Source organism: Panicum virgatum, chromosome 3N (genome assembly GCF_016808335.1).
Source record: "Panicum virgatum strain AP13 chromosome 3N, P.virgatum_v5, whole genome shotgun sequence".
NCBI lineage: Eukaryota > Viridiplantae > Streptophyta > Magnoliopsida > Poales > Poaceae > Panicum > Panicum virgatum.
Window position 1 is genome coordinate 65,347,774 of NC_053147.1, and position 21,058 is coordinate 65,368,831.

At 46.9% G+C, this 21,058-nt stretch overlaps 1 pseudogene; it reads left to right on the forward strand.

Annotated features, from left to right (window-relative positions):
• The first annotated feature begins 3,634 nt into the window (after positions 1-3,634).
• LOC120666793 lies at positions 3,635-20,215 on the forward strand (annotated as a pseudogene).
• Positions 20,216-21,058: the final 843 nt, after the last annotated feature.

Here is a 21,058-nt window from a genome sequence, read left to right on the forward strand (position 1 = left end):
TGGTGTTTCTTTGCTTGACATGTCAGACGTCGCAAGCGTTCACGCATTGGCCGCTCGCAAACCATCAGTGGCAGTGGCGGCTGTTGCCTATAGCCACTGTGTAGGACCCACTGAAAACTCTTTCCCTCCCTCTACCGACCATTCCCCATTTTTTTCCCCTTCCTCAACGCAGGCGCTCATGTGAAACAACGAAGGGTCTGTTTGGGAGAGTTTTACCGGCTTCGGTTTCACCTGTTTTGTGCAAATCGAGATACTCTAGCGTGAAACCGTTTTATAAGCGGGGTAAAAAATGAACTAGAAGTTGAATGAAGCTATTTTTTTTTTTACTTCACCGGTGAAGCTGATCTGGGAGAGTCCTTCCAAACGGTCCCGAAATCTCCTGTGTAAAAGGGATTGAGAGTGATTCATTAGTTGCCAATAGCTGTAGCTAAAATAGAGAGTGAAGGTTAAGCAAACTAGATATTGTATTACAAATTACAATCGGATTCTTTTTAGATTGCAATGTGAATATTTAATGGGATAGAAGTTTGGATGTTTGAATTTCTTTTAGATGAAGAAAGATTTATTAATACATTTTTAGGCTCCGCAACAAACCAAATACATGGAGTCATTAAAAAAGAAAATAAAGGAATAAAACTCAATGCGCTCTAATCAACATGGAATTTCAAACTCAACATGTAGCTCAAAACCATCTACCAATCATATATTCCGAGTTTAAAATAATTTCTGGAGTTAGATTATAAATGACCAAATCTAAAATTCCAGAGCTGGAGATCTACCTAACAAATCGATAATCCAACAATTTGCATAGATATGTTTCACATTTTATATGAAGCTTGTGAATAATGAATTTGATTTATTAGGATGGTATATAAATTAGAAATGCTTGTACAGAGAGGAGAATATGGTTCCACCGGGTTCTTAAACTGTAAAACAGTTTTTTTTTTAAAAAAATGTTGAAGTTTACCGATGGAAAACTGGTTCGGGATTCGATAGGGTTTATATTCATATCGCACTGCACGGGAGTCGGTAGATGGTAGGTCCTGGCTCTTGGAGTCTGCAGTACTCCTCCCTACACTTAAGTCACTGACATGTGGATCCGGACCCACAGGCAATCCAAAACTGGGTTGTTGACACCTTCTCTCGATGCTCCACCACCGCGTGGGTGTTAACATGTAATACTATTTTATTTGTTTGTCTAGACATGGTAGAGACTTGGATTCAACCTTTTTCGTCCACCTTATTCTATTTGTACAGATATGGTAGAGGGCTATATCCAACTCTTTTTTTTTATTCAGCAAGCAGGCAGCAAAAAAAATGAAAGAAAAGCATAGCCTATCCCCTTTAAAAAACTGCACTGTTCCATATACAACGCTTGAAGAATATTGTAATACCAAATGTGCATGTTCTTACTGTTTTTCTGTATAGATGGCCACTCATTTTACTATTTCATTCTGGTTGAGGACCTAGATGGCAGGAGGAGCGTGGGGATGCGGGTTGATTGTGAAGTTCATTATTGCTGGCGACGGAAAGGGCGAGGCGGCCGGGGTTGGGATTCTTTTGGTGGTTTGTTGGGGAAGATGAAGCGTCGTCAAGAAAATAAAGCAGCGTGGGTGAAGCGGGGGGTCTGTGTGGTGGACAACAATAAAGAAACCGACCAAATACGCCGTCTTTATAGTCAGATGAATCGGAGGTGGTTAACCATCTAGGTACTTATCCTAATGTCTGTTCCTGAAACTGATGTACTTAGATGAATTCGTCTTAGCGATTTGCCTACTTAACGTATGCTACTTCCATCTAGCTTTACTACATCCTTCGCTATAAATTATAGATCGTTTTAGCAAATCTGGATGTATAATTTTTTCCATACATCAAGATATATTGTTTATTGATATGCATAGCAAAATCTATGTATCTAGATTTGACAAAACAATATACAATTTGGAAGTAAGGGAGTAACATACTTGCTCTTCTAATTTCTTTCACTGCAAAACAAATTTCAGTTATTGAACTTTATGGTACTTTTTAAACAATTATAAGCAGATACAGATATCGAATATTTTAAATATCCACATTCACATTTTCATCCCTACTTTTAGTGCATGAGTCAACTCTTTCTTTTTGCGTACGCTCTGTCTCCTCGACGATTGACTCGCTACCGCGGATGCCCTCGTATCTCACTGCACGCGGTAGGCGGAGGTCCCTACCTCCTGGCTAGTGGCTAAGCTTGTTTTGCACACTGCGTCGCCCGACTGGAGTCCGCAGTACTGCTCTGCTCCCTATACTTGAGTCACTGACGTGTGGACCGGGACCCACGCGTCAGTGACTTACATGCAGCGCCCACTACTTCAGAGGATCGATCCCTCTCCCGGACGGGAAGCAAAGGCTTTCCCCACCACCAAGCGGTCTAGATGGACACAGGTTCTGTGAGCGAGTAAAAAAAACCAAAGAAGAGACTATTTCTCCCGTCTAGATGGACACAGGTTCTCTGGTCAACAAGCGTCAAGCGAGAACCGTCCCCTGCCCATGGAATACAAAACCGCTCGATAATCGCGATTATCGGTGAAATTTATCGTTACCGATGCTAGCTGAAAACGTAAACCGACTGGAATTTCGGTGGATTTCAATGGAAAATTCAAAAATTTAAAAAAATTCATAAAAAATAGAGAACTTATTTTTATAAAAAACTAGACCTTCTCTTGATTCCAGAGTATTGTCACATGTTGAAAGCAACACTCTTTGAAAGCAACAATTTAAAATAATCGATGATGCTGTAGCTGGGAGCGAGGGAGCTGTGATCGTGGCGTCGATAATCGAGGTAAATCGTTAATTATCGATTTGTACCGGATGATTTTCAGTTCAGGTCAGCTTCTTTTGTATCGGATGACCCTTACTGCAGCTTTCATGGAGACCCAAAAATATGGTCATATTGGTGAATTACAAATATGTATGTACCTATATTACAATTTTATCATTATGTGTTTCCCTCTTATTTGAGTTCATTTCAATATTTAGGAATATTATTATGGATATCACACGTACCAGCAAGAAGAGACCGAAGAATAATTAAATTGATATGCCGAATGACTTCATGTATGGACTATGTGCTTGCTAGTTTGTATATGGCTTGTATACACTATGTACTCTTGTTTTCTATGCACTATGAGGTTTGTATGAACTATGCACTCTTTTGTTTATGTGAACTATGAAATTTGTATGGACTATGCACTCGTTTGTTTATATGGACTATGCACTTCGTGGTTTGTATACATGTGCAAATTCATGTGCTTTATGCAATTTCATGGGCAAAATATGTAAACATGTTTATTTCTTAGGCAATTCCATATACAAAATTGTGCATATATGTGTAATTTATCTAATATAATACAATACATAACCTAAAAATTAAATACTATCAAACCTTTATATTTTTCCCACTGCCAAAACATATTTTCAGTAGGCGAAGCGATAAATCGTTCGGTTTGTATCGATTATCGACGATAAATTGTCGATTTTCGTTTTTTTGAATTTGGGTCCTTTTACCGATCGGTTTTGGCGATTTTTCACCGATTTTCAATCGATTATTGTTACCGGAGCTCGCTGATAAATGCTGTATCGCCGGTAATGTAATCCTTGCCCCTGCCCACATCTTCTTTCCTTCTCCTAGTGCGGCACTCACGGAGGCGTGGAAGGAGACTGATTCCGCCTTCCCGGGAGCAGAACTCTGGATGGGAAAGGCTGTTGTGCTTCGCCAGGTAAAGATCTCTGATCTGTAGTATCCTGGATGTTCTCCTAGTATTTTTCTTGCAAGTTGCATCTTACTCAAATTGAACCCATTCTGGCGCTATCTGCGTGATGGCAGTCATAAAGACCTTCATCCAATGATTCGATTTCTTGTATCTTCATCGCGAGAGTGGTGACTCTTGCAAGGAAGCTGGAGGACACCAAATTCCGTGCATCCTGGAAGGAGACAAAATTTCTTCTTAACCAAAAAAACGTAAAAAAAAACGTTGTACTTCAAAAACAGTGGAGGGAATTTTATTTGCACTTTGTGGGACTAATATATGCTTTATCTCGTGTCATAGTGTCCCTCTGTAATCAGGAAAAGAGAACAAAATGGTTGGTGAATCTAGCAGATGTCATAACCTGGAGAGTATGCTACAAGACATACAAGCAGAACCATGCAATCTATCATTAGAACTTTTATCAGATATCACTGACAACTTCTCAGATAAGCGAGAGATTGGCAGAGGTGGTTTTGGAGTGGTTTATAAGGTAAAATAAATTTCTGTCCTTCCAACCTCCGAAAATAAAAAAACATGCAACCTCATTTAATTCACAAAAGCATGTATGTATTAACAATGACTTTGCATAGGGAATGCTCGAAAATGGGGATGTAGTTGCTGTGAAGAAGCTTGCTTCCATGCCAGGAGTTAATGATGTACAGTTTGAAAATGAGGTTTATCATCTTATGATGCTGAAGCACAAAAATATAGTTCGGTTTCTAGGATACTGCTTTGAAACACAACATGTATGCATAATGCATAAAGGGAGATATTGTTTTGCGGAGATGCCAGAAAAGTTGCTTTGCTTGGAATATCTGCCAAATGGAAGCCTTGACAGACATATTTCAGGTAAATTTGAATATTTGCATACTTACAATACAATGATATGCAGGGAAGTAGTGTATCATGCTGATGTTGACTTGCAAACAAAAGAGAAGAGAACACATGCTAGAATCCTTTTTTTTGCTGTGTAATCAAGACCATCAGATTTATGTCCTATATGGAGTCTGCTGTTCATTTTCTTTTCTCCAACACTCTGCTGTTCTCCTTTCACATGCAGATGAATCTTGTGGACTTGATTGGCGCAAGCGTTACAAAATAATTAGGGGGATCTGTTCTGGTTTACATTACCTTCATGAGGAAAGCCAAACAAATACTCCGATAATACACTTGGATCTAAAGCCTGGCAATATATTGCTAACAAAAGAGATGGAGCCGAAAATTGCGGATTTTGGTCTCTCCAGACTCTTTGGTGAACAACAATCTCGAATTTATACTATGAATATGGGTGGATCACTGTAAGTTGAATGCTCCCATGCTAATTACTTTATGCGATAACTGAGATGCATTTATGGCCTTCCATTTTGTTATGTAGTGGTTACATGGCACCAGAATACTTGCGCAAAGGAATAATAACAAAGAAGTCAAACATCTTCAGCTTGGGAGTAATAGTCATAGAAATAATCACCGGACGCAGAGATGGCCCCGATAGTACTGGGATGTCTATACCGGACTTCATTGAGAATGTAAGAAAATTTTGTCAACGTGCATTGAACATGTTGTGCACTCGTGGAGTTAATTTTCCCCCCTTTACTGCTCTAGCTCTGAATACCAGTTCCACAGGTGCTTGAAAAGTGGAGGAATCGCTTGGAAGACTCGAGGTGCACATCACTGGAAAAGGGTTGCCAGCAAATAAGCAGATGCATTGAAATGGGTCTAAACTGTGTGCAATTTGATGAGACGAAAAGACCCACAACAAAAGAAATTATCTATTGTCTTAAAAGGCATGATGATGCGAATTTACGTGTTATCAATGAGGAAGAGTTTGCTACTGAGGTATAGCCTATATTATATATTAATCATATCATTCATTCCAAATTGATTTTTGAGGATATCGTGTTTATTATTTCAAACCTTAGGATCATGATGCAGCTGTCGATTGGTCCATTAGTGATGCTGAAATTGCTGAACTTGAAGCTAGCATGTATGGATTGCAGGTGCAGTTCTCATGCTCTAAATTTTTCTTGATCAAAATTGCTATTTGATTCGCAAAACTCATTGCCATGCATTTTATCTATAACATGCAAGTAATAGAAACTTGTGGTTGTTATGATTTTGATGACCAGATCATAAAAAACAGTGACCTCGAGGAGCTACATGAATTCAGATCTGAGACATTTGGAACTCTATACTATGGAAAGTGGCGAGGAATTGATGTTGCTATCAAACGTTTTAAGAAAAGCTGTTTTGCTGGGGGGTCATCTGAACAAGAGAAATTTGTGAGTAATGTTTCAATCAATATTTTTAGTCATTTGATTGCTTCGTCATCTATGCGAAGTTTTCGTTGACACCAGATGCGAAGACACTGATGATAAGGATAATATTGTTATTGGAACTGAAGCCATTTCAACTGAACTCATGCATTTTTTTTTGCCTGAATTTGATGTTGATCTTCTTCTTTTTTTTCTACAGACCAATGACTTTTGGAGGGAGGCAAAGATTCTTTCAAAGCTACGTCATCCAAATGTTGTTGATTTCTATGGTGTGGTCCCCGATGCATTGGGAACTGTGACAGAATTTATGGTGAATGGATCACTAAGGAATGTTCTTTTAACGAAGCACAGGTGAGTTGTTTATGTTTCTGTTAGGCACTTTCCACTCTGCACAATGATGTGACTGTTTACTAGATCTGAGCAGAATGCTTGACCGTCGGAGAAAACTTACCATTGCAATGGATGCGGCATTTGGGATGGAATACTTGCACTCCAAAAGCATTGTGCATTTTGATTTGAAATGTGATAACTTGTTAACTTGAGAGATCCGCAGAGGCCAATCGGCAAGGTAGGTTTGATTCATATTGAGCTCTCCATTGAATCATTTGAAATTGTGTTCGTTGCTAATGAGCAAAATTTTTACCTTGTTTTGCCTTTTGAATTTTATGTTGTCTAAACTGTGCCATTAATCATTCGTAACTAATTTTCAGGTTGGAGACTTCGGGTTGTCAAGAATTCAGCGCAACACTTTGGTTTCTGGTGGTGTGCGTGGCACTCTTCCATGGATGGCACCGGAGCTATTAAATGGTAGCAGCAGCAGAGTGTCAGAGAAGGTAAGGTCTTTGAGAAATATTTACAATGATTGAAAAAAATAGGAGCCGTCCATCTAATAAAATCCTATGGTGGTGAAGGTAGAAAGTATCTAGGAGTACCTAGGATAAAGTACATGGTACTTAAATGTGGGATCAAGTACCAAAAAGTGGAGTCGAATACTAATTTAATTTAATTTTTATAAATACTCTCCATAGATCAACAGTTAGAAAAAAAGTTTAAGTTAAAAGTACCTGAAAGTACCCATTGGTACTTTAGTATCATTGTAAAAGAGCTCAAGGTTTTTAATCAGGCTCCAGATCTTTGTCTAGGACAGGACTCCAGACCATTATTTGCAGGTGCAATCATGATGTTCCTGAAATGTAACAAGTTCTCACACTGTAGGTGGATGTTTTCTCATTTGGTATTGTTTTATGGGAAATCTTGACTGGTGAGGAACCATACGCGAATATGCATTATGGTGCTATCATAGGTATGTCTTTGCCACATCTATCTTGTTTTAACTTTCACTATTCATCAACCAGGATAGGAACTTAGGAAGAAATAGCACGACAATCCTTCATCCATTATGCTTTCACCATCTTGAGGAATGTTGAGTACTCTATTATGCTTGTGATGAGTGAATTGTCAACCGTGCGGTGTGATCGTGCGCTTGGTCTTTGGATTGCAGGTACACGGGCGTCGAGTGTCGACGGGGAGCTGCCGTGGAGGTGCTGTGGCCGATGGACCGTGCGGTGGACGGCGGTGAAGGGCAGCCGGGACCGGAGCTCGGACCGGGCGGCAGCTGTGGCGTCCACTCCTGGATCGAGGGCGCAAGCGGCGATGGAAGGCGGGTTTCTTGGTTTGCGCCACAAAACCAAGGAGGCGGACGGCGGTTGAAGACGCCAAGTCGTGGAGGCACGGGCGTCGGTCTCGGGACTGACGGAGGCGACGGGCGTCGACGGCGTCTAGGGCCTCGCTGCGGGCGAGGAGGTGACGGGCGTCGGGCGGCGTCTAGGGCCGTCAGAAGGCCGAGGCAGGAACGGCGTCTAGGGCCACGGCGTGGAGGCGGGAATCTTCCCGCGCGTGAGGTTTTGGCGGTTTTCTCAAAACCGGCCATCTACCCGGGTTTCGCGGACCCTCCAAAACCGCAGACTGGATCTTCATCAAGACGGCGGCATCGCGGAGAAGACTTCGTTTCGAAGAAAGAACCTCGGCCGTCGGATGAGATCATGTACAGGGGGTGCTGCAGGCCAACCGGTCTGACCGGTCCTTGGCACCGGTCTGACCGGTCCAGCGTACCGGTCTCACCGGTCCCGCGGGTATAAATACCCCTTCTCTTGTGTTAGGTTAAGAGCGGCTTTTGTAATCTGTTCGTGGACTCTCTGTTTCTCCAGGCCGCCGCCCCTGCGTCTCCCTCCCTCTGTTCCTCTCGTTTGAGTTGATTTTGTCCATGGATTGTTGAAACCTTGTAAGGGATTTGATTGGGAAAGGAGGCCCTATCCTCCTCGTGCCCTCTGGGCTTTTGATTCGATTCAATCCCCTGGTTTTGTGCCTTGTACAATGGATTTTCGATTTCGTTTTTGGCACACTTGATTGAGAGGAGGCTACAAGTTCTTAGCTGTGATTCCCATGCATCTAGCCCCTTCCTACATCCTCTGGAATCACTGGCGTGTTCAAATTTGAGTTCTTGAGTGTTTGAGAAAACCCCAATCCCTTTTGATCTCCCCCATAATTCTCACGATTCGTTGATCTTTAGGATGAGATCTTTTGGGGATATGCTCACGGGGTAGGGGCGAAGCAATCCCCCAAGTTTCATTGGTTTTCGTGGTCGTTTGCTCGGGATTCACCGTTTGAATCCAATTTCTCGGGGGTTTTCTGGGTGATACCGGTCAGACCGGTAGGCACGACCGGTCAGACCGGTCCAGCGCACCGGTCAGACCGGTCCAGGCAGATCAGTTCTGCAATCTTTCAGTTTTGCTTCCTTTTGCTTCGTGGTTTCGCTCGCTCGTTCGAGGCCTTTTGTGTTGGGTTAGCTTTTCAATAGCTACTCCAAACTTTGGTCAGAACGCTTGAGGGCTTGGGTGATTTTCGGGATATAGGCCGACGGTTTGAATTTCGGAAGAAATTTTGATCGGCTCCCATTCACCCCCCCTCTGGTCGCCGGCTTCAGTCCCACAATTGGTATCAGAGCTCGGTTGAGGTTTTCAGTACCTTAACCGGTTCGAAAACCACTCGGCGACCATGGCGAGTCTTGGTAAGATCCCGGTGTTTTCGGGCGAGGACTATGCCTACTGGAAGGTTCGTATGAGAGCCTTCCTGCAGAGCATGGGAGCCGAAGTCTGGGAGATTACCACGAACCACCTTTACGAGGTGCTTGCTGTTCGGACCACACCGCTTCAGGTGACCCAGCACGAGGCTAACGCCAAGGCCGTCAATGCCTTGTTCGCTGGCGTTTCTCGTGCGGAGTTCTCACGCGTCCAGGGTTTTCAGGAAGCCCACAAAATTTGGACGTGTCTTGAGAACTACCACGAGGGTACACCTCAGGTGAAGGCCAGACTGTTCGAGACTCACCGGCGTGAGTACGAGAACTTCACACAGGAGCCGGGTGAGAGCATTGACCTGATGTTCAGTCGTTTTCAGTCGATTGTGAACAAGGTCAATGCGAACAGATCTACTGGTGCCCTTGAGTACACAGAGCACGAGAAGGCTCTCAAGTTGCTTTACGCACTTGACCGCTCTGTGTGGGATCTCAAGGTGAACACGATCATTGAGTCTGCAGGCTATGAGACTCTGACCGTGAACGAGCTTTTCAGCAAGCTCAAGGCCACGGAGGTGGATAACCAGACACGAGCCAAGCTCAATGGAGCCCCTCCTTCCAAGAGCGTCGCTCTTGTGACTGGCTCAGGTGGATCGAGCTCTAACGCTAACTCTGCTCTTGGCTTTTCTCTTGCCTCTTTGCCTTCTGTCTCAGATGAGCAGCTGGAGACGCTGGGCGACGACGACTTGTGCCTCCTCATCAGCAAGTTCCAGCGCGTCTACCACAACAGGCAGAGGAAGAAGAACCCCGGGTGCTACAACTGCGGCGATCTGAACCACTTCGTCGCCGATTGCCCCAAGAAGTCCGGCGGTGGCCAGAACAACTCCTTCGACTACTACCGCCACCGCGACCGTGACGAGGGAGGCTCCAACAAGGAGCGTCGGCGCCACAAGCACCGCAGTCGTGACCGGGGAGGACGCTTCGACAAGGAGTCGCTCAAGAAGCGCTTCCAGTACAAGTCCAAGAAGCGGGAGAAGGCCTTCCTGGCGCAGCTCAGCGACCTCGACAAGAGCTCCGACACTGACCGCTCTTCTTCACCGACCTCCGACGACGACGACAAGAAGAAGAAGAAGCGGGACAAGGAAGCCACCGGCTTCATCGGCCTTTGCTTGGCGGCCGGTCGGTGCAAGAGCTTCTGCACCATGGCCGTCGAAGCCGATGGTGCTCGTGCGTCTTCAGGTGGACATGCTACACCGACGCACTCCGGCTCTACTCCTGGATCCGAGAGCGATTCAGAGGTAAACTCCATGATCGACCTGCTTGATACAGAGGTTAGGGAGTTGTACGCCGCTCCCGACAACCAGAAAAGGCTGCTTAAGAAAGCAGCTAGAGAGCGTAGAAAGCTTAGGGCTGAGCTGGCTTGTGTTAGGGAGAAGTCTAGTGAGGATGAGTGCGCTGACTGCATATCTCACATGAATGATCTTGTTGCTCTCCATGCCAAGCATGATGAGAACGTCGCGAACTTAGATGTTGTTAAGATTTCGCTTGCTGACGTGTCTCATGAGCTCGCTAAGGCCAAGCATGAACTAGAACTGGTTAAGGATGCTCCTATTGTTAGCGATGTGCTTGAATGTGAGGAGTGTCCTATCTTCAAGTCTGATCTAGCTTCTTTGCAGTCCAAGTTTGCTACTGTTGTGTGCGAGCTAGAGGAGATGAAGTCTAGGCCAGTTTTGCTTGGTGCTTGTAAGCTTTGTCCCACGCTTAGGTTGGAGCTAGAGGAGAAGAACGCTTTGATCAAGTCTTTTGGAAAGACTAAGGTCGTAGAGTCTAGCCCACCTATTGACTGCTCTGTTTGCCCTGGTTTGATTGCTGATTTAGATAGTCTTGCGGTAGAGAAAGCCAACTTAGAGAATGAGAATACCTATCTTAGGGCAATTCTGAGTTGGGTCTCTAGCAGTGAGCCGCAGTTGGGCATGATAATTAAGCAGTTCAAGCGTGGTGATGGGTTTGGGGTCGGTTACACATACACGAAGTCAGACTTTGACAGGTTGTATGGTAAGATTGGCAAGGCTGCTGGAAACACTGCCATCATGAGCACACAGCCCTCGCTTGTTGACCCCGCGGATGGCGTGCTTAAAGAACCACTGAAAGCACCTCCGCAGAAGCAGGTTTGGGTTCCAAAGCCCAATGAGCTGAGGAACTCCCTCGACACGCTCCCTGCTGCCACAGCCCAGGTTGCCCAGAAGAAGAGGGCCGCTCCTCCCCGTCCGCAGGCTAGGCCTCCACCTCCCAAGCGTGAGGTGAGGTACCACTGCGAGTTCTGTGACAGGGAAGGTCACCTGGAGGAGTTTTACTTCAGGAGGAAGCGGGCTGTGAGGAGAGAGCAGGAGAGACGGAACGCGGACATGTACTCTGCTCGGGTGCATGATCCTTCTCGGCATGGTGATAGGCGAGATGCTAGGGCGTGCCGTGTAGGTGGAGGTCAGGGAGACGGTGGTGGTTACCGTGCTCCAGCAGGTGGTCGCTTTGCCGGCCGTGCTCCTGGTCATTTTCAGTACGGCTATGGACCACGGGACCGAGGCGTTGGAGGAGGTTTTGAGACTCCACGCTTTCCTCGCGGTGGTGTTCGTCAGTCACGCGGTAGACGGGACGGGGGATACGCTTTGTCTGGTTTTGCTAACCCTTCTGTAGAGCAAATGGCTCGACACTGGTTTGCTTCTCACTTTGCTAACCCCAGTGTTGAGACATTTGCTCACCCTTTGTCTCACTACTGATGTGCAGGTCGGAGGCTTGGAGAACAGGTGGATCATTGACTCCGGTTGTTCGCGCCACATGACCAGAAATGACAAATGGTTCTCCAGCCTCACCCCGATGCGCTCAAAGGAGTACATTGTGTTCAGGGACAATGGAAGAGGAAAGGTACGTGGACTTGGCGCTGTTCGTATTTCTGATCGCTTTACCCTGAGAGAGGTTGCTTTGGTTTCGAATCTTGGTTTTAATTTGCTTTCTGTTTCGTAACTTCTTGATGAGGGGTTTGAGGTTCGCTTTAAGGAGGGCTGTTCGCGTGTTTTGGATTCCAGGGGAGATTTGGTTTACCGGATTACACCTCGTGATCGAGTTTTCTTGGTTGACTTCTCTGGAACTCCTTTTGGCCATTCTCATTGCTTGATGGCTGGTCCTTCTTCTGATTTGTGGAAGTGGCATAGGAGACTAGGACATTTGAGCTTCGATTTGTTGTCGAGACTGAGCTCACTTGGCATCCGAGGATTGTCCAAATTGAAGTTTGAAAAGGACCTTGTTTGCCATCCGTGTCGCCACGGGAAGATGATTGCCGTTTCTCATCCGCCTGTTAATCAGGTGATGACCGCTCACCCTGGAGAGTTGCTACACATGGACACAGTTGGTCCTTCTAGGGTGATGTCTGTTGGTGGGAAGTGGTACGTTCTTGTGATTGTGGACGACTTTTCTCGCTATTCTTGGGTCTTTTTCATGAGAACCAAGGATGAGGCTTTCGAGTTTGTTCGAGACTTGATCTTGAGGTTGAAAAATGAGCTACCCCAGGCCATGCGAGCGATTCGCAGTGATAATGGCACAGAATTCAAAAACGCTCGTTTTGACGCCTTTTGCAGTGATCAAGGGCTCGAACACCAGTATTCTTCTCCCTACACTCCACAGCAGAATGGAGTTGTAGAGCGGAAGAATCGGACGCTGGTTGAGATGGCGAGGACGATGCTCGATGAGCATAGAACTCCTCGCAAATACTGGGCTGAGGCGGTTAACACCGCTTGTTGCGTGTCCAACCGTATTTTCTTGCGTGCTTTCATACACAAGACTTCTTATGAGTTGCGGTTTGGACGCCAGCCCCGTGTTGACCATCTCAGAGTTTTCGGTTGCCGGTGCTTTGTGCTGAAAGATGGAAATCTTGATAAGTTTGAGTCTCGCTCGTCTGACGGTGTCTTTCTCGGTTATGCTTCTCACTCTAGAGCGTACCGTGTGCTGATTATTGATACTAACATCGTCAGAGAGACTTGTGAAGTCACTTTCGACGAGACTGCACCGTGCAATTCTTCTGTCTTTGAAGTTGCAGGAGATGATGAGCTCGGCACCTCCATCTTTGAAGATGAGGAGGAAGAAGCTGCAGATGGCGAGGCTGAGGCTACCACGCGTGCTATGGACTCGGCTATCTCTGCTACGAGCTCGGACGATGACGACGGCCCCGATCCGACTACGTCTACTTCACGGGGGCTGTTCGAGGAGGTGACTTAGGCTTCACCAGCTGCACCTGAGGAGGCAGCAGCTTTGGTTGAGGAGGAGGCGACTTCGACACGGGAAGCACCGCGACACATTCAGCGCCGCCATCCACCTCAACAGATGCTAGGTGATCTCAACGAGCGAGTCACCAGGTCCAAGGTAACAAGTATCGCTGGCTTTGCTCATTCAGCGTTTGTTGCCTCTTTTGAGCCCAAAGATATTGGACACGCTCTTTCTAATTCTAATTGGGTCAATGCCATGCATGAGGAACTTGAAAATTTTGAAAGAAACTAAGTTTGGGTTTTAGTCGAGCCTCCACCTGCTTGTAATCCCATCGGAACGAAGTGGGTTTTCAAAAACAAGCAGGGTGAGGATGGTTTGGTTGTTCGAAACAAGGCTCGTCTTGTTGCCCAGGGGTTTTGCCAAAAAGAGGGTATTGATTTTGAGGAAACCTTTGCTCCTGTTGCTCGTTTGGAAGCTATTCGAATCTTTCTTGCATTTGCTGCTTCCAAGGGTTTTAAGGTTTTCCAAATGGATGTTAAATCTGCCTTCTTGAATGGTTTTATCGAAGAAGAGGTTTATGTAAAGCAACCCCCTGGTTTCGAAAATCCCAAGTTTCCAAACCGTGTTTATAAACTTCAGAAAACTCTTTACGGTTTGAAACAGGCACCTAGAGCTTGGTATGATAGATTGAAAACCTTTTTGCTGGCTCAGGGCTTTAAAATGGGATGTGTTGATAAAACTTTGTTCCTCATGCGATCTGGCACTGATTTTCTTTTAGTTCAGATATACGTGGATGATATTATCTTTGGTGGCTCTTCTCACGCTCTTGTCTCCAAGTTTTCTGAGCAGATGTCCAGGGAGTTCGAGATGAGCATGATGGGTGAGTTGCAGTTCTTCCTCGGGCTGCAGATCAAGCAAACTCCTCAGGGCACTTTTGTCCATCAAGCCAAGTACACTAGAGACTTGCTGCGGAAATTCGACATGAGTGACTTGTCTCCTCAGCCGACTCCGATCAGCACATCTACGGCGCTTGATGAGGACTTGGACGGCGAGGCGGTGGACCAGAAGGAGTACAGGAGCATGATTGGCTCTCTCCTGTACCTGACGGCGACGCGACCGGACATCAAGTTCGGCGTCTGCCTCTGCGCGCGGTATCAGGCTTCGCCGCGCACCTCCCACAGGCAGGTGGTGAAACGCATCTTCAGGTATTTGAAATTCACCCCTGAATTTGGTCTTTGGTATTCTGCGGATTCTTTTATGGTTTTGGTGGGCTTTTCTGATGCCGATTTCGGTGGGTGTCGGTTGGATCGCAAGTTGACATCCGGCACTTGTCAATTTCTCGGTACATCTTTGGTGTCTTGGTCCTCTCGCAAGCAGGCTAGCGTAGCGCTTTCTTCCACAGAAGCTGAGTATGTTGCCGCTGCTAGTTGCTGCTCCCAGATACTTTGGATGAAACAAACCTTGCAGGATTATGGCTTGAGCTTCGGTAGGGTTCCTATCTTTGTAGATAACATGTCAGCCATTAGCATTGCAAAGAACCCTGTCTTACACTCCAGAACCAAGCATATAGACATCCGATTCCATTTCCTGCGAGACAACCATGAGAGAGGACACATAGACCTGATCCATGTCCCTTCGGAGAGGCAAACCGCAGATATCCTCACCAAACCGCTAGAGCAGGACACCTTTGCTCGCTTGCGAGGTGAGCTTGGGGTTTGTTACCCCTTTTGATCGCTGACTTTTCTTTGGTTAGCTTTGTAGATTTTATTTGCTTCTCTTTGTTTTCTAGTTTTGGTAGTTGCATTGTGCATATGCATTATACATGTTTGCATTTTTCATTGTCTCACTTGCACTAGCATTCTTGTATACATTGCTATGATCTTCTAGTGCCTGCTAGTGTGAGTTAATAAACTTGATCATGTATAGCTTGCTCCACTGTGTATATGACATCATCTGAGTTAAGCTATTTTGATTTGAAAATCTGAAAATATGATCACCCTGTCTTGGCTACTAGCATGTTAGGGCGTGTTGATATGCTTTGCTATCTTATTCATGCTAGTGTGGCTTTTCGTTCAGCAATTCATACTTGAAATGATCTAAATCTGTTAAAATTGCTTGAACTGTTCTTGAATTGGATTGAAAAGATCCAGGTGAGATTGCTTGTCGCACTGATCGAGCTTACGGGACGGCTCACTTTGCACTTGTGAGAACCCGGGCAAGACTGTGCATGACTGAAACGAGTGCTTTAAGCTTCTGATTGTCTTTTGGCATAGGCTTGGCCTCGTTGCTAAGTAAAGCATGACAAGCTTTCAACCCCTGGCATTAAGAATTGATTGATATAAAAATTGATTAAAAAATAAATGTTGGCAACTTGTTTTGGCTGTTTTGGCTCACCTGTATGAGTTTGAGTAGCACTGCTTTCCATTCCCTACATGTTAGTGCTAGATCATGGTCGATGCTTTTATTTCTTCTAAACTGAACTTGCGTAGCTCTAGACTGATTTGATATACCCTGTTGAGCTAGATGCAGGTCTGGTTTATGGATGTACACGTGCTTGAGACTAGATGTTGCTCATATCTTTGTATCCCTGAATGCTTTCACTTACACCTCGTGCATTGCATTCATGGCATAGCATCTGTTCAGGGGGAGTTTTTGCTTCAGGGGGAGCTTTAGGTCTTTTTAGGCTTGATGTGTGCATGTGCCAACAAGGGGGAGAATTTTGAGAGAAGTGATCGAACAAGGGGGAGACTAGTTTGATTTTTGAAAAACTTGTTGTGCACAGGGCTTCGAGAGTGCATCATTTTGGGAGAGTTGCACTTGTGAGAGGGAAAAACTTTGCTTGGGGAGTTTCTGCTTTGGTTTTGGCTCCTGGTTTTCCTCGTTTTCCCTCTGCTTCTTGCATGACTGCGTCGAGCGTTACCTCTGTCTTTGAGGAGTCATGTTTTATCTTTTGATCGATTGCGTCGAGCCGTTGCCCTTGTCTTAGGGGATCGATCTGTGCTTGAGTAGGTGACTGTTCTTGCCTTTCTGAGCTTTTTGTCACTTGCTTGAGTTCTTCGTTTTCTTGCTTCTCTTTTTATCACTTCTCTGGTTTCAGGTGGTGTGTTGACAATGCACTCATCAAGGGGGAGATTGAGGAATGTTGAGTACTCTATCCTGCTTGTGATGAGTGAATTGTCAACCGTGCGGTGTGATCGTGCGCTTGGTCTTTGGATTGCAGGTACACGGGCGTCGAGTGTCGACGGGGAGCTGCCGTGGAGGTGCTGTGGCCGATGGACCGTGCGGTGGACGGCGGTGAAGGGCAACCGGGACCGGAGCTCGGACCGGGCGGCAGCTGTGGCGTCCACTCCTGGATCGAGGGCGCAAGCGGCGATGGAAGGCGGGTTTCTTGGTTTGCGCCACAAAACCAAGGAGGCGGACGGCAGTTAAGACGCCAAGTCGTGGAGGCACGGGCGTCGGTCTCGGGACTGACAGAGGTGACGGGCGTCGACGGCGTCTAGGGCCTCGCTGCGGGCGAGGAGGTGACGGGCGTCGGGCGGCGTCTAGGCCCGTCAGAAGGCCGAGGCGGGAACGGCGTCTAGGGCCACGGCGTGGAGGCGGGAATCTTCCCGCGCGTGAGGTTTTGGCGGTTTTCTCAAAACCGGCCATCTACCCGGGTTTCGCGGACCCTCCAAAACCGCGGACTGGATCTTCATCAAGACGGCGGCATCGCGGAGAAGACTTCGTTTCGAAGAAAGAACCTCGGCCGTCGGATGAGATCATGTACAGGGGGTGCTGCAAGCCAACCGGTCTGACCGGTCCCTGGCACCGGTCTGACCGGTCTAACCAACCGGTCTGACCGGTCCAGCGTACCGGTCTGACCGGTCCCGCGGGTATAAATACCCCTTCTCTTGTGTTAGGTTAAGAGCGGCTTTTGTAATCTGTTCGTGGACTCTCTGTTTCTCCAGGCCGCCGCCCCTGCATCTCCCTCCCTCTGTTCCTCTTGTTTGAGTTGATTTTGTCCATGGATTGTTGAAACCTTGTAAGGGATTTGATTGGGAAAGGAGGCCCTATCCTCCTCGTGCCCTCTGGGCTTTTGATTCGATTCAATCCCCTGGTTTTGTGCCTTGTACAATGGATTTTCGATTTCGTTTTTGGCACACTTGATTGAGAGGAGGCTACGAGTTCTTAGCTGTGATTCCCGTGCATCTAGCCCCTTCCTACATCCTTTGGAATCACTGGCGTGTTCAAATTCGAGTTCTTGAGTGTTTGAGAAAACCCCAATCCCTTTTGATCTCCACCATAATTCTCACGATTCTTTGATCTTTAGGACGAGATCTTTTGGGGATATGCTCACGGGGTAGGGGCGAAGCAATCCCCCAAGTTTCATCAGTTTTCGTGGTCGTTTGCTCGGGATTCACCGTTTGAATCCAATTTCTCCGGGGTTTTCTGGGTGCTACCGGTCAGACCGGTAGGCACGACCGGTCAGACCGGTCCAGCGCACCGGTCAGACCGGTCTAGGCAGATCAGTTCTGCAATCTTTCAGTTTTGCTTCCTTTTGCTTCGTGGTTTCGCTCGCTCGTTCGAGGCCTTTTGTGTTGGGTTAGCTTTTCAATAGCTACTCCAAACTTTGGTCAGAACGCTTAAGGGCTTGGGTGATTTTCGGGATATAGGCCGACGGTTTGAATTTCGGAAGAAATTTTGATCGGCTCCCATTCACCCCCTCTGGTCGCCGGCTTCAGTCCCACAATTGGTATCAGAGCTCGGTTGAGGTTTTCAGTACCTTAACCGGTTCGAAAACCACTTGGCGACCATGGCGAGTCTTGGTAAGATCCCGGTGTTTTCCGGCGAGGACTATGCCTACTGGAAGGTTCGTATGAGAGCCTTCCTGCAGAGCATGAGAGCCGAAGTCTGGGAGATTACCACGAACCACCTTTACGAGGTGCTTGCTGTTCGGACCACACTGCTTCAGGTGACCCAGCACGAGGCTAACGCCAAGGCCGTCAATGCCTTGTTCGCTGGCGTTTCTCGTGCGGAGTTCTCACGCGTCCAGGGTTTTCAGGAAGCCCACAAAATTTGGACGTGTCTTAAGAACTACCACGAGGGTACACCTCAGGTGAAGGCCAGACTGTTCGAGACTCACCGGCGTGAGTACGAAAACTTCACACAGGAGCCGGGTGAGAGCATTGACCTGATGTTCAGTCGTTTTCAGTCGATTGTGAACAAGGTCAATGCGAACAGATCTGCTGGTGCCCTTGAGTACACAGAGCACGAGAAGGCTCTCAAGTTGCTTTACGCACTTGACCGCTCTGTGTGGGATCTCAAGGTGAACACGATCATTGAGTCTGCAGGCTATGAGACTCTGACCGTGAACGAGCTTTTCAGCAAGCTCAAGGCCACGGAGGTGGATAACCAGACACGAACCAAGCTCAATGGTGCCCCTCCTTCCAAGAGCGTCGCTCTTGTGACTGGCTCAGGTGGATCGAGCTCTAACGCTAACTCTGCTCTTGGCTTTTCTCTTGCCTCTTTGCCTTCTGTCTCAGATGAGCAGCTGGAGACGCTGGGCGACGACGACTTGTGCCTCCTCATCAGCAAGTTCCAGCGCGTCTACCACAACAGGCAGAGGAAGAAGAACCCCGGGTGCTACAACTGCGGCGATCTGAACCACTTCGTCGCCGATTGCCCCAAGAAGTCCGGCGGTGGCCAGAACAACTCCTTCGACTACTACCGCCACCGCGACCGTGACGAGGGAGGCTCCAACAAGGAGCGTCGGCGCCACAAGCACCGCAGTCGTGACCGGGGAGGACGCTTCGACAAGGAGTCGCTCAAGAAGCGCTTCCAGTACAAGGCCAAGAAGCGGGAGAAGGCCTTCCTGGAGCAGCTCAGCGACCTCGACAAGAGCTCCGACACCGACCGCTCTTCTTCACCGACCTCCGACGACGACGACAAGAAGAAGAAGAAGCGGGACAAGGAAGCCACCGGCTTCATCGGCCTTTGCTTGGCGGCCGGTCGGCGCAAGAGCTTCTGCACTATGGCGGGCGAGGCAGATCAGTTCTGCAATCTTTCAGTTTTGCTTCCTTTTGCTTCGTGGTTTCGCTCGCTCGTTCGAGGCCTTTTGTGTTGGGTTAGCTTTTCAATAGCTACTCCAAACTTTGGTCAGAACGCTTGAGGGCTTGGGTGATTTTCGGGATATAGGCCGACGGTTTGAATTTCGGAAGAAATTTTAATCGGCTCCCATTCACCCCCCTCTGGTCGCCGGCTTCGGTCCCACACATCTAAAATTTGCATTCCTTGTCCTGAGAAGGCGGTATTGTCAATAACACTCTCCGGCCTCCAATACCTGAAAACTATGACCCCGATTGGCGAAAGCTGATGGAACAATGTTGGTCGGCCAACCCTGATGCCCGGCCCTCATTCACCGAGGTCACCGACAGGTTACAGGCCATGGCCATCCATCAGTCGAGAGGACAGGCTCCGGGGACCAGATAAAGCGCGATAACATCATCCAGCAGATTATTTAACTGCAATAGGCTGCACCAGTTTCTGCACTGACATGCGAGGCGCCTATATGTGCATAGAGTACATATATACGGACATGTATTTATATATGCATACATGTGTGTAGAGTATATATATACATACATGTATTTATTGGTTATGGTGTGTATTCTATTCTGATGTATCTACGCTTCTTGTATACATTTTTTTGAACCCCCGATGTTGAGGGTTTCTGATGTAACAAGTAGTGCATGCTACTGCTTGTGGACATGCCTGGCATACCACAGATCGCACAGGTGCTTTGAGTAGCCATATTCCTATGGTGCAGTACATCCCCTGTCGTCAGGGAGTGATGAGCAAGCCTCCACAAGAGCACATGTATCTTTGATGGTACCTTTACCTGCCAAAACGACTTCCTTTCATTTTCCTCGGACCTTAAATCTGATCTCCCAACAGTATTCTCTAGATATGGTGTAACTCGTTCTTTGTGTACAACCAACATCCTATAGGCCGAGCGAACTGAGAAGATACCCTCTTTTCATAGTGCCATGCTTAGAAATCCCCTTGTCTCCAAGTACAAAGAGGTACATTCAAAATTGCCTCAACATCAAATTGATAGAAAACAGCATGAAGGTTTTGGACGTCCCATGATGCCGACGTGTGATCTATCAACTCACTAACCATTTGCAGAGGATCTGTCAAGTCCCTCTTAATGGGTCCAAGAGATTTGCTAACCCAAGTATTCATACTAACCTAGTGACCCATTAACCAATTTTGAAATTTCAGTGCAAAAACTCTATAGGGCCAACCCATTAGTATCTGGTGTCAAATTGGGTATAACACCATGGCCCGTTGGGTTACCCATTGGGTCGCACAACGTCATCTTCACGCGTCGATCTACCAGGAAGAATCCCACGCAAAAAAAAAAATCTATCAGGAAGAATGCGACTCCTGCACGCGATGTCCGAAGAGGCTGCGGACGAGGCCGATGATAGCGAGCTTGACGCCTTGACCCTGCTGCGGCGGCGTGCGAGGCGGCGGCGGCCTACCGGACAGCGACGACACGGGCTATCGAGCAAAACGTACCTGTCGGGCAGCCTGCTTATGCCATTGTCGGAGACAGTGGCGGATCTAAAAAATTATTAGGAGGGGCTTATTCACTTCATCTTTTATCTATAGTTATTTCTTTCAAACTTCAA